The sequence below is a fragment of the Amblyomma mixtum genome, chromosome 3, assembly GCF_055824585.1.
Source record: "Amblyomma mixtum isolate Tamu chromosome 3, ASM5582458v1, whole genome shotgun sequence".
NCBI lineage: Eukaryota > Metazoa > Arthropoda > Arachnida > Ixodida > Ixodidae > Amblyomma > Amblyomma mixtum.
In genome coordinates this window covers 306,496,340-306,509,768 of record NC_143014.1, presented here as the reverse complement: position 1 = coordinate 306,509,768, position 13,429 = coordinate 306,496,340, and the positions used below count along the sequence as shown (strand labels likewise).

The 13,429-nt window shown below is 50.4% G+C and overlaps 1 non-coding gene across 1 annotated transcript; it reads left to right on the top strand.

Annotated features, from left to right (window-relative positions):
- The first annotated feature begins 3,168 nt into the window (after positions 1-3,168).
- On the top strand, positions 3,169-3,240 carry TRNAP-UGG (transfer RNA proline (anticodon UGG)). Its single transcript has one exon. It is a non-coding gene; the product is annotated as a tRNA-Pro (tRNA).
- The last annotated feature ends 10,189 nt before the right edge of the window (positions 3,241-13,429 follow it).

The following is a 13,429-nucleotide window of genomic DNA, read 5'->3' as shown; positions in this document are numbered from 1 at the left end:
TACTTTAATTTCTTGCATTCATAGTTCCCATCTATGCGGGAAGCTTCGTGATGCAGCATAACAGGCCTTGTTTTAGTGCGCAGCTCTTTGGCGCCCGTTTCTCCGTTTCGCGGCGTCGCTGTCGCCGTTGTCTGGTGTAATCAGCGGTGGACACCTTACTTGGGCTTTAAGCTGCGAAACCAATGTAGCGGGAGCTTCGAAAGCAAGGGAACGGCGCATCACTGCCCTCTTGGAGCAGTGGACACTTCAATCGTGCTTTAAGCTGCGAGGCGGTAGGGACCGATGTGCGCTGCATGCGTTTGTATTGACAACGTTGTGCCATTTTAAAAAAAGGAAGTGCGCATAACTGGTTCCCTGGGTCAGTGGACGCTTGAATTGCGCTTATAGGCACATACATGGGGCGATGAGAGAGAGATAGAGGCTGCATGCGTAAGCACTGACAAGAGTGAGCGAACTCTCGTGTTCAACCATTAGCTGCCACCTATCAGTGTGGCAGGGTGGGTGGGGACTTTAATATACTTATAAAGAAAAATAGGAATTAATTACCACTTATGCGGGAGAACATCGCGTTCCTCTCGCTCGTAACGCCTCCCACGGCTGTGAAACCTCGCGAAATACTTGCATAGACCTCGTCTTTGAGAACCAGGCGTTGGTGGAGCAAAGGGAGCATGTATCTATCTATTTCTGAGACCACAAAGCTTCCTTCATGATAGTCAAGACCTGTCAGTAGAGTATTTCTTGAAAAACGAAACTGTGTGAAAAATAACAAGTTGTCTGTAATTGTACATACATCTGTTGGTCGAATTCTTAGCCTCAATCTCTCGAAGAGCTGAAACATCTGATCAGCTACGCTCAGATGTCGCATTAGGAAGTGACGTAACATCGGCAATTTTTCTCGTGTCCCAGAACTCTCTGGATTATGGCTCAGGTCACCTCAACTTTTCTTGACATATCCTTAATGCGGACCTATTGACGTGCAGTGGACTGCCTCGTAATTGTAAAAAGGGCTTCAATGCTCTTTGTGGCTTGTTCTTAACCAGGGCCTTCGTTGTAGGGTTGAAAACCTGGGTCAGCTGGAGGAAATATGGTTGGTTCTATAAAACATTTTTGCCTTGCCTTGTGCCTGTTTTGATGGAAGTTTTCCAAGCATCTTATGATGTGGGTGTCCTGCCTCCAACTTTCTATTCTGGGCACACAATATTAATTCCCAAAAGCAAAGATACTAATCGGTTGAAAACTGTTGAGGGATATCGTCCAATTTCCCTCTGCAATGTTGATTACAAAATTTTTGCCAAGGTTCTTAGCAGTCGTCTGCAACTCGTCATTATGGACTTGATAGGTTCGCATCAGGTCTGTGGTATTAGAGGCCGCAGTATTCAAACACATATCCATATTGCACGTTCAGTATTAGAGACAGTATCAGATGAGACAGGCCAAGTAGCTCTGATTCAAATTGACTTGGCGAAGGCGTTTGATAAAGTTCGGCACGATTTCTTGTTCGCGGTCTTGGAGTATGCAAATATTGGTGACGTCTTGCTCAAAGGCATAAGGCTGTGCTATAAGAACTCCTATACAAGGGTTATTGTTAATCAGGAGCTAACGAAACCAATACCACTAGAAGCATCTGTTCGTCAAGGATGTCCACTGTCTCCATTGTTGTTTGCCCTATATCTGGAACCCCTCTGTCTCAGTATTATTAACAGCGCAGCTATCCGCGGTTTCTCTTTGACCCAATGTGAAGTTAAAGTTTTAGCCTACGCTGATGATGTCGCCCTCTTTTGTTCTGACAAAAAGAGTGTACTTGAGGCTCCAAACTTGACTAAACAGTTCTGCGATGTATCAGGCGCGGCTCTTAATTTAGAGAAATCCAAAGGCTTTTGGTTGGGTTATTGGGGAACTAGGCCAAGCCAGTTTGGTGGCATTGGCTGGGACTGTAGCCCTCTTGAGTACCTAGGCGTTCCGCTGCACCAAGTTCGCAACAGTACAGCCTACTGGGATTCACAAATTGTAACTCTACGGCGGCAAACACAGGCTTGGATGGGTAGGGAACTCTCAGTGTTTGCGAGGGCACAGGTCTGTAACACATTTTTGTTTGCAAAGCTCGCGTATGTCCTTCAAGTCCTGCATTGTGCGAGGAGGAAGGTGCAAGCAATACACAGAATATTTGCAACATTCGTTTGGCGCTCTCAATGGGAGCCCATGAGGCGTGACAACTTGTTCCTTCCCTTAGAAGGTGGTGGAGTGGGCCTTGTTCACCTGTTCGTGCATCAACTTGTTTCCCGTTTTTTCTTTTTCAAATCGGCAAACCACCCGTTTCTGGTAGCTGTGCTCATTAGGCGGCTTAGTTTTCATTTGCCTTACTTATTCGCACCGACTGCGCAGGCTCGTGAGGGGACTTTATGGGGATTCCTAAAGGAGGTTGCTGACACTTTCAATTTCCTCACTGTGCGCTTCTCTTTAGATTACCTGTATAGCCTCTCGAGAAAACAGATGACCCAGGCTCTCACTGAGTCTTTCTTCCCTACACCATTGTATCGGCAGCCTTATCTGGGGTCTTTGGACATCAGTGTTCTAAAGCGTGTTAGGCGGATGTGCATTCAGGCAGCCGCTAAAACATTCTTTTTTAAACTACACACAGCGACGCTGCCTGTCAAGACATTTCTTAGTGACAAGGGGATGTTTGTACCCTGGAATGTGAATTGCCGTCTGTGTAACGTGCCTGAGACAATTGATCATTGCTTCATCCTGTGCCGTGATACCATGTTCTTTTGGGACATACTACAACGAACTCTTAAGAAGGACATTGAAATTACATCATACACTATTAGATTTCTGCCTGTTGACAAAAACTCTCTTGTGCCTTATGATCTGTTTGTGTTGATGGGACTATTCAGTCTTTGGAAAAGCCGTATGATGGACAGACATGCCGAGCCACCAAGATCGTCCAAATCTGTGTTTCGTGAACAGTGTGCTTCCAAGCTGGCTGCCGTGTCTGGATGAATGTGTGTGCCTCCCTGAATTTTGATGTTTGGATAGAGATGCAGTGTTGAGGTAGGGCTATGGCGGGCTCCTATTAAGCAGCCCGGTAACTTGTGACTCGAACCAGTCTGACTGAAGTTTTCCTCCTTTCTACGGAAGTTCTTCCATGCAATAAAGAAAAAAAAAAGCGGCCCGTTGGTCTAGGGGCATGATTCTCGCTTTGGGTGCGAGAGGTCCTGGGTTCAAATCCCGGACGGGCCCGACGACGTTTTTTTTTCTTTGCACCTGTAGCCCGGATTCTTGGGATACTTTCCAGGCATTCACGCCTAACGCCTACACGCTCCCGCTTACGCCGGAGCTCGTCTGCGGGAGCGCTGCTGGGTACGCGGGCGCTGTCGTGGCTGGCATGCACCAATCGGAGGATGCGGCTGCCGCGACTTCCGTGGCGAGTCCTTGAGCTGACTGCAGCTGCCACAGGTGCTGTTTTTTTCGCGGTGTGAAATGATTACCAGAAGGAGTGCGTCCAGCACAGGCACATGGAGATGCTTGTTTTAAGTTCGTAGTTTTCCAGCGCAACGCTGCAAGGCCAAAGAAGGGAAGAAGAAGGACGAAAAGAAGGTCATAAATATCGCGGAGCTGTTAAACTATGAACTTCAATTTACAGTATCATCTATCCGAACAGCTTACTCCACTGGAGATGCGTCTCTCCCTATGCTATACTACGCCTCGCGCCGGGTGCTCTGAGTACGTATAGGCGCATGGAGCTAAGCATCAGATGTTTAGGGGGCCATGACGTATTCTGGACGCTTATGAATCATTGAATCGATATAGCGGCCAATTCAAGGAATTCTGCCAGCATAGACGAAGTAAAATTTACCGCGCCTCATCTCCCTCTTAGTGCAATATTTTCATCTAATTGTGAAACTCCAGCGCACATAGCACAGGAGTTTTAGGCCCAAGTTCCCGTGTCCAACATTGTCACACGCTGAGACATGGCCCGGATTATCTCACTTTGCATTGCTCATTCCCAATAACCTTCCTCTGCTGTGCGCCGCGAACAGTGGGCACAGATCGAACGGTGACCTTCTTGTGACGACCCCACATAATGCGCAGGTCCACACGGGACGGAGAGGCAAGAAGACACCGTATGGCTCAGTTTAAACAAAAATGATGTAATCAATAATTATACATGGTACATCAGAGGCTGGGGTGTCCGAGCTTACGTGGCGACGCCGTCATGGGGGCGATGGATGGTCTCCGGAGTTGCGATCCGTCGGTGGCTGGCAGAAGCTGCGCGCCGTCCGGCTTCGGCGCTGAAGGACCCTTTTTCGTGAACGATCTCGTCCTCTGCGTGCCTTTCGTCCGCACTCGCCAGCTATATCTGTTCCGCCGGCCACGCCCGATCTCCTGTCTTCCCGACTGGAATGTTTTTTTTTCTTCCTCCTTTCCACGGCGGCGCCCTGCGGCATCCCCGACATCCCTGGTTGGAATGTCGTTTGTCTCCCGCCGGCAGCTTTCTTCTCTTGTCCTTGTACGGCCAGGCATGCCTAATTGGGCTGGCTTTCCCTCCCGCCGGCGCCTTTGCTGTGGTCGCCTCCGCTCAAGGAATTTCGCTGGGGCTACTGCTGACAATGGCCCTAGACATTCCTGCTACACTAATCCGCTGAGGCTCGGAGGGGCATTCCAAGCATCCCACTTCCCATGGTCGTCGCGAGGTTGTCGGCCTTGTTGATTGTTCACGGTTGAGCACAGAGAAAATTCCGCCGAAGGTATGGGCCCTGGTAGCTCACGCACGGAACGTCACACTCGCTCACCCTCCAGAAGAATGTTCTCCGAACATTTCAGTCCAGGCAGCTCCCCTGCTTTTTCTGAATCGCCTCGCACATTCCGTCCGACAAAACACTTTTCGCTGCACACAACACCACTGCACTGCACCATATGCCGCAGCTGTCATAACTGGCGTCTCCAGGGGCAGCACTGATCTTCTTTCACAGACAAACATGAAACTCAGCACCCAAGCCTCTCCTTGCTAGTCCAAACTGGACGAAATAAATTTACCACAGTTACAAAGGAGCTCCCACTTCCAGCACAATCACGGCACAGACAAAAAAAAATATATAGATAACGAAAGGAAGTCGGGCATGTTCTGCATCCTGTGTAAAAGTGTTACTTAATGACAGAAAGGCTTAACTAGCAACTCCGATATTTTAACACATAAGCACATAGCAATGTTATGAGCTGCAGCATTACACAGTCTTAACCAGTCCCCAACTCCGCTCTGTTTACGCCATTAGTCCGACTTAGCTTTCCGATTTCGAAGTGGATATCGGCGTTCATGAGTCGTACCAAGTAATTCTGTGACCCCTTGTCTGCTTTGAGACTCGCGAGGGCTCGTGGCAGGAGCCTCTCCTGGCGTTATCTGCGCGGCAACCTCGCGCGCTCCTTCCTCCAGCAATGCATGAAGTAAACCCGGTGGCATTCCTGCCGTAACCTCTGGCGCTTGCCGAACAAATGCAGGAGAGGGCGTTTCTTGCGAACAATCTGCGCGCTCCGCTTCACTTCGGTCCCCATCAAAATCTGCGCTTTCCCCCTCCTCATTTCGTGAATACTGAACCGGTGCCGACTTGAGGCGATTTGCGTGTATCCTTATCAAGCGGCGGTTCACGTCTCGGACCCTGAAGTTTACCGGAGAAAGCTTCTCGACAACCTCGCACGGTCCTCTCCACTTCGTCTGGAACTTACGAGCCAACCCAATCTGTCTTTGGCAGTTTTCGATGTACACGCTGTCCCCCACATCAAACGGCGCGTCTCTAGCACCGCGATCGTGCACCTCCTTCCTGCGCTTCGCCGCTTTCTTTAAGGCCTCCTTTGCGATGTCCCTCGCCACTTGCAAGCGCGATTCTAGCTCAACCTTATAGTCGTCCAGTGAAGCGTATGGGACACGACGGGGGCCCTCTGGCACTTCACTAGGCTGGTCCGGGTCTCGGCCGTAGAGAAGAAAGAATGGCGATTCGCCCGTGCTCTCGTGTGCTGCGGAATTGTAGGCAAACATTGCATACGGGAGCCACAAGTCCCAGTCCCGCTGGTCGCGCGAAACAAAATGCGACAGGAACCCGGCCACGGTTTGGTTCAGTCGCTCCACCGCGCCGTTGCAAGCCGGATGGTACGGTGTTGTCTGCTTCTTAGTGATCTTAAGCAGCTCGCAAACTCTCCTCATTAGCTGCGACACGAAGTTTGTTCCCCGATCTGTCAAGAGTTGCCTCGGAGATCCATGTCGGAGCACGATCTGTTCGACAAATGCTCTTGCAACCGTGTCTGCTTTCTGATCTGGGAGTGCTACCGCTTCCGCGTATTTTGAAAGGTGATCGACAAATACTAAAATGTACCTGTTTCCAGAAGTGGTCGTGGGCAATGGGCTCATTATATCCATACCTGTCCGCTCGAAAGGAGCCGAAACCTTAGGGAACGGCTGAATTGGTGCTGGCCTGCGTCCCTTGGGTGTTTTTCTTTCCAGACAGGAATGACACTTCGCACAGTAGTCTCTAACATCCTGTCGCATGCCACTCCAAAAGTACAAACGCTCGACGCGCCTGCGTGTCTTCGCTACGCCAAAATGACCGGCGCACGGCGCATCGTGGAACGCGCGAAGAACCCTTTCTGTCCACGACCGAGGTATGACGACTCTCTCCCAAGCGGTTTTCTCTGGTCTCCCTTTCCTGGTTGGCCTCGTGCGCCGGCACAGGGTGCCGTCTTTGCCAATGAAATAACCTAGCTGTTCGGGGTGAGATGGTGCGCCCTCTAAGCTTTCGATTATTCGCTTCAGGTCAGGATCTTTGCACTGCTCTGTGCGTAATTCGGCGGGGTCGACTACGGGGACAAACTCATCTATAGCTGACACGGCAGCTGTACGGCTGAGCGCATCAGCATTCAGATGTGTCTTTCCTGACTTGTGCTCCACCTCAAAGCAGTATTCCTGCAGCTGTAGATTCCATCTAGCGAGTCGCGAGCTAGGGTCCCTGACACTCATCACCCATTTCAGAGGATGGCAGTCTGTGACTAGCTTGAATTGGCGGCCGTAAAGGTAGCATCTGAAGTGCTTTACTGCCCAGACAACGGCGAGGCACTCCCTTTCTGTAGCTCCGTACTTCTGCTCTGTGGGGCTCAGCTGTCGGCTAGCAAAAGCCACGGGATGTTCTTTGCCCTCGATAACCTGCAGATAACACAGCACCAACTGCGAACTTTGACGCATCTGTGGCCAAAACGAAGGGCAAATTAAAATCCGGGTGGCGCAACAGCGGTGCACTCATTAGCTTCCTCTTCAGGGCCCCAAAAGCATCCTCCTCGTTTTTGCACCAGCGAAAGGCGACATTTTTGGCTGTTAAGGCAGTGAGCGGCTTAGCGAGCTTGGCGAACTCCTCTATGTGCCTTCGGTAGTAACCGATCAGGCCGAGAAACTGCCGGACCTGGCGGACACTAGTCGGGGATGGAAAATCCGAGACACACCTTAGTTTCTCAGGGTCCGGTCGCACGCCGTCAGCTGAAACAACGTGCCCGAGGTATTTCACCTCGTTTTTGAGGAATTGGCACTTAGAAGGCTTCAGCTTGAGACCAGCTCCTCTTAGTCGCACCAAAACCTGCTCAATATCGCGCAAGTGGTTCTCAAAACTGTCACTGTATATGATTATGTCATCCATATACACGAAGCACAGCTTCCCCAGAAGACCCGCCAGGATAACATCAGCGGTTCTCTGCCAGACAGCAGGGCTGTTGACCAGACCCATCGGCATTCTTTTCCATTCATAGTGCCCTGAGGGCGTGTTGAATGCCGTTTTCTCAGCATCTGCCGGATCCATTGCTATCTGCCAGAATCCCGCCGCCATGTCCACTACCGTGAAGTACCTGGCAGAGCCCAGCTGAGAAAGCGTCTCCTGTATATTGGGAATGGGGTATGGATCGATGCGAGTTACGGCATTTAGTTTGCGGTAGTCCACCACCAATCGATACGAGCCATCTGGCTTTTCCACCAATAGTGCCGGTGCTCCCCATGGTGACTTTGAGTGTTCGACAATGCCGCGATCAATAAGGTCCTGCACCTGCCGCTCCACCTCCTCACGTTGGGAGTAAGGAATCCTGTACGCACGTTGGTAAACGGGCGATGAAGTGCCGGTTTCTATCCTGTGCTTTATAACGCCACAGCAGCCCAAATCCAGGTTGGACGCGGCGAATACCTCTGAGTAGTCGTTCAGCAAACCTACCAGAGCCTCCTTCTCCCTGGATTTTACGTGGGAAAGATCGAACAACGCATTTGGAGGAGTCGAAGGACTAGCATGCTCTACAGTTGCGAGTACCGTATCGGTGGGCTCATGGTTCTCTATCGCAGAGGTGAAGAAAGCCAATGTTTTGTTCCTGGGAAGGCTCAGTGGCTGCTGGCTACAGTTAACCACCCGTAGGGGCACTCTGTGGGCGTCATTAACAGTCACGAGGCACGCGGCCGCCTTCAGGCCATTACTAAGAGCGTCGACCGGTTCAAGCACTCCCACGGCGCCGCTCTCTACATCTGCAGGCACATAAGCGTACAAAATGTGCTCCGACCACGGAAGGACGACCGCCTCATCGACCAGCTTTACGGCAACCCGCGAATATACCTTCTCTAATGATCCCAATGTTTGACGGGTGTCAATATCGGTACTGCGAATCTCAGCCTTGCTCCTGTTCAAAAACGGAACTTTTGACCCCCCCGCATTAACTTCTTCCTCAGAGAATGAGACTACTACCTTCCCTTTTCTCAAAAAATCCTGCCCTAATATACCTGACACTCCGTTTGGCAGAGACACCGTGTCCGGGCATACGTAGCAGGGGTGCTCCAATGCAATTCCGCCGAGAGTGAAGTGTAACCGGTAGAGCCCACTTATGCCAAGAGGATCCCCCGTTATGCCTACAAATTTGGTTGCCATACCACCAGACGCTTCCAACACCTCGCGATCCCCTTTCCTTCGAAGCGTGTTAAAGCTGCTTTCCTTAAGCAAGGTCACCTTTGACCCCGTGTCTATCAACAATTCCATGCAACAACCATTTAACTTGCAACGCACAACAGGGCATGCCTCGTCGGCCACACAAACCACCACCACCTCATTAGCTGCTGCTCCCTCCCCACACTCATCAGGATGGGGAGGACAACCTAGTTTTTTTTTGTCCCTGTATCTGGAGCCTCGCTGTAGGCTTGCTTAGGGCGTGTCTCGCCTGCTTCTCTTTGTGGCTCCCCACGGCGCACGTTTGGGCAGAACCTTGCGATGTGTCCGCGACCCTGGCACGCAAAGCACACGATTTCTTCAAAATCTCGCATACCGCGCCTGTAGCTTTGTGGCGGTCCCCGGTTTCCAGCGAATGGGCGCCGTTGAGCGCCCGCTTCAACCTGGCGTTCCACCTGGTGAGATAGCAGCTGCTCTAAGCGATCTAACCGCTCTGTCAAGAGAGCAACCTCAGGGTTGGGCACCGCTCTCTCTATGACGCGAACTCTCGCTGCGGCCGCCGTTAGCGCCTCATTTCGTTCCTCATCCAATGCGGCCGCCACGGCTTGGTCGAAATTGCTCGGCTTGCGCGAGAGCACGAACCGGCGCACGGGGTCTTGCAGACCAGCCACAAACAAAGCGGTCATTTCCTCTTTAAGTAGTTCCTCCGCGTATTTCTTCTTTAGCTGGTCTCCTTCCTCCTCCCTACCCAGCGTATCGTGCGCTAGGCGCTGAAGCCGCGACGCAAACGTTCGCACGTCCTCCCCTACCATCTGTCCGGCGTCACGGAACCTCTGTACCCGCACATGACGTGGTTCAGTGTCGAAATGCTCGAACGCGAGCTTCTTAAATTCCGCAAATGATTTTGTGGATTTTACTTTTTCGTCTCGCCAAGCAAAATTATGAGCAGCTCCTGCCATCTTACACCTCGCCATTCCCAGCATTTGAGCATCGGACCATCCCCCCATTTTCCCAATCTCTTCTAGCATGGAAAAGAAATCGCAGATTGGAACCCCTGTCTTATCTCCCGTAAACGTCGGAATGACGCTTCCTAATGCCAGCATGCTTGCTCCGAGCGACGGCTGTGGAGTGGGAGCTCCGTCAGTTACAGACATTTTTTCCGCTCCAGCCCTCCGGTGCCTCAAGCCTCTCAAATGGGGGTCGAAGTCCCACAATCAGTCCCGTGATTCCCCTTTGATTACAATTTTGAAGTCATGAATGTCGCAGCATTCAGAGGACATTTGCTTTTGAGACCCCACTTCTGACACCAGTGTGACGACCCCACATAATGCGCAGGTCCACACGGGACGGAGAGGCAAGAAGACACCGTATGGCTCAGTTTAAACAAAAATGATGTAATCAATAATTATACATGGTACATCAGAGGCTGGGGTGTCCGAGCTTACGTGGCGACGCCGTCATGGGGGCGACGGATGGTCTCCGGAGTTGCGATCCGTCGGTGGCTGGCAGAAGCTGCGCGCCGTCCGGCTTCGGCGCTGAAGGACCCTTTTTCGTGAACGATCTCGTCCTCTGCGTGCCTTTCGTCCGCACTCGCCAGCTATATCTGTTCCGCCGGCCACGCCCGATCTCCTGTCTTCCCGACTGGAATGTTTTTTTTTTCTTCCTCCTTTCCACGGCGGCGCCCTGCGGCATCCCCGACATCCCTGGTTGGAATGTCGTTTGTCTCCCGCCGGCAGCTTTCTTCTCTTGTCCTTGTACGGCCAGGCATGCCTAATTGGGCTGGCTTTCCCTCCCGCCGGCGCCTTTGCTGTGGTCGCCTCCGCTCAAGGAATTTCGCTGGGGCTACTGCTGACAATGGCCCTAGACATTCCTGCTATACTAATCCGCTGAGGCTCGGAGGGGCATTCCAAGCATCCCACTTCCCATGGTCGTCGCGAGGTTGTCGGCCTTGTTGATTGTTCACGGTTGAGCACGGAGAAAATTCCGCCGAAGGTATGGGCCCTGGTAGCTCACGCACGGAACGTCACATTCTGTATTCTTTCGCCAGAGCGCAGCATTTTTAGCCAGCAGCAACGACAATGCGGATTATTTTTCTAGTGGCGCCGAAATATAGAGTCGATTCCCCTGAACACGCGAACAAGCGTCTTCCGTACTACTTTTTGCATCCATACTGACCTTTTGGCCACAGCTATTGAAAGACATATAATTTTGTAGTAGCGACATTTTGTTCCGATGAGCAGTCTTCCTTCCCCCCTTATGAACAGTCGCTTTCGCTCTTTACACCATTGCCCCCCCCCCCCCCCCCCCCCCAAGAGGAGGGGTCACGTTTTCTTTTTATAGATTGTCGAGCCCGTTGTTCTCAGGCATTCACTCAGAATGATTCTGTCGCTTCTGAGTGAGGCGCGTCGTATTCTAGGCCTTAGTTGCGCACGCAGTTTAAATATCTTTGTATTTGTGCCCTTGTACTCCTTGCTTTGTCCACATTTTTATGGTATTCCTTGTGCGATGTAACTGTTGCGTAATCTGCAAATAAAAAAAATAAAAACACCTGAATACCACAGTCCTATAAAACAAGGCAACGCCTATGGAATTTTAACTAGCTATAGCGGAGAGCTTCGTGAATACGAATATGACTCTCGGATGCGGAATAAAACCGAACGAGATCTTTGAACCGGTATCCTCAGTATCTTACGCAAGGACGTGTTCCTATACCGATATCCCATGTGGCCCGTTCATCTAGGGGTATAATTTTCGCTTTGGGTGCGAGAGGTCCCGGGTTAAAATCCCAGACGGGCCCCTTACATTTGCATTTAGGTTGCTCTGACGCAGTAATAAATGGCAGGTAGTGAAGATTTACCTTTCAAGAGAACTTAGAATCATTCATCCATCGTTGTCGTTGCCACCAGCGTCACCACAGCCACCACTCCTCACTACCGTTCATTACTACCGCTCCAGTGAAGTTGGAGTATTGTCGCCAGATCGTGTTTTCAAGGCCTGATAGCCTAGGAGAGCATTTGGAACGGGAGCTTCTTTTTGTCAGGATGCGCTTGTTGGAATTATCGCTTCGTAAGTGAGGATACCAAGACAGCTTTCATATTTGCCACTACCGGTATGCTGAGATGGTGCTGTTTATTTGGACCCTCTTGATAATGTGAAGTATTTGTAACAGGAATGTAAAATCATGGATGCTCATATCTGGCGGTGATATACGCTTCCCCTGCTGAAATCAGACAGTTCTTTTAAGAGTTCAACTAGGTTACCCACGTGCGCATTTTCGATTTTTTTTAGCATCCGCGCAATTAATATTCCGAAATGTTCGATAAAAGGATTAGGATCTAGCTCGGTTTCGACTGCATCGCCCTCAGCACGTGAGTCACTTGGTTTATTAGAGTTTCCTTGTACCGTAAGTTTTGTGATGCAGTCTAACATCTGTGTTTTCCGTCTCCGAAAACTCTCCCCGTCATCACGCATGTTATACCAATTTTTCTTTGCGCATTGGTAATGCGCACTTGTTGAAGTGCAGTGGACTTCTTTGTTATTGAGAAAAGTGCGTCAATTTCCTTCTGAGGTGGGTTCTTAACCCGGGCTTTCTTAGTATAGATTGAAAACCTGATTTGGCTGCAGAAAATATAGTTGACTCGCGGCTAGGCTTATCGTCTTTATTGCTCTGTTATTTAATCAACAGAGTGGACATTACCGCTAGTTGTTTGCTCCTGCTTTCCAAGGCTCGGATAAAGCTGCACAACTTCCTAACACCAATGTCTTTCCCAAATGAAGTAGAGTGTTGATCTGAGCTTACGCGTGTCAGGTGTTTAGATACCTCTGTGCCTGTGCCGTGACGCGTCCCTGGTTGACAAGATGTTTTAAAGACATTAAACTTACATGACATAATTTGTCCAAGTTCCATGGAACTCTCCACCACCTTTGGGATGTAGAAATACTGTGTGGGAGCTTTTGTTTCACAAGCAGATGTTAGCAGTCCTAGAGCCCACTTCCGAATATGGTGGCACTCTTCGACTTCTCTGTTAGGTCTGCACACTTGGCCACTAAAATGTGCAAATCAGAATTTTTGCTCACGACTGTGTTTTTTACAGGGATGTAACTTGTTCTAATGATCATGTTGTCCTCGAAAGAAATCTAAACTACATTCTTACGTGGCGCAGTGAATGGGGCAGGCATATTAACAATCAGAAATCAGTACTTCTCTATATAAATCGTAAAAAACCTCACTTAATTTTTCCTGCGCACTAGATTCTGCACACAGCTTATCGTACATCCACCGGGTTGCATCCATGCGTGCCTTTTCCATGAGACGCTGATGCTGCGCCGGTCACGTGGCGATGGTTACGCCCACCTCACCGCGTTTTGCGACGCGTCGCCTCTGTTTGCCGGAGGGAACACTTCTATCCATAGGATTCTTCCAAATAAGACGCGACTCGGGGTCTACACCGATGGAGCTCTCGTGGTTTTTTTTGGTGAAA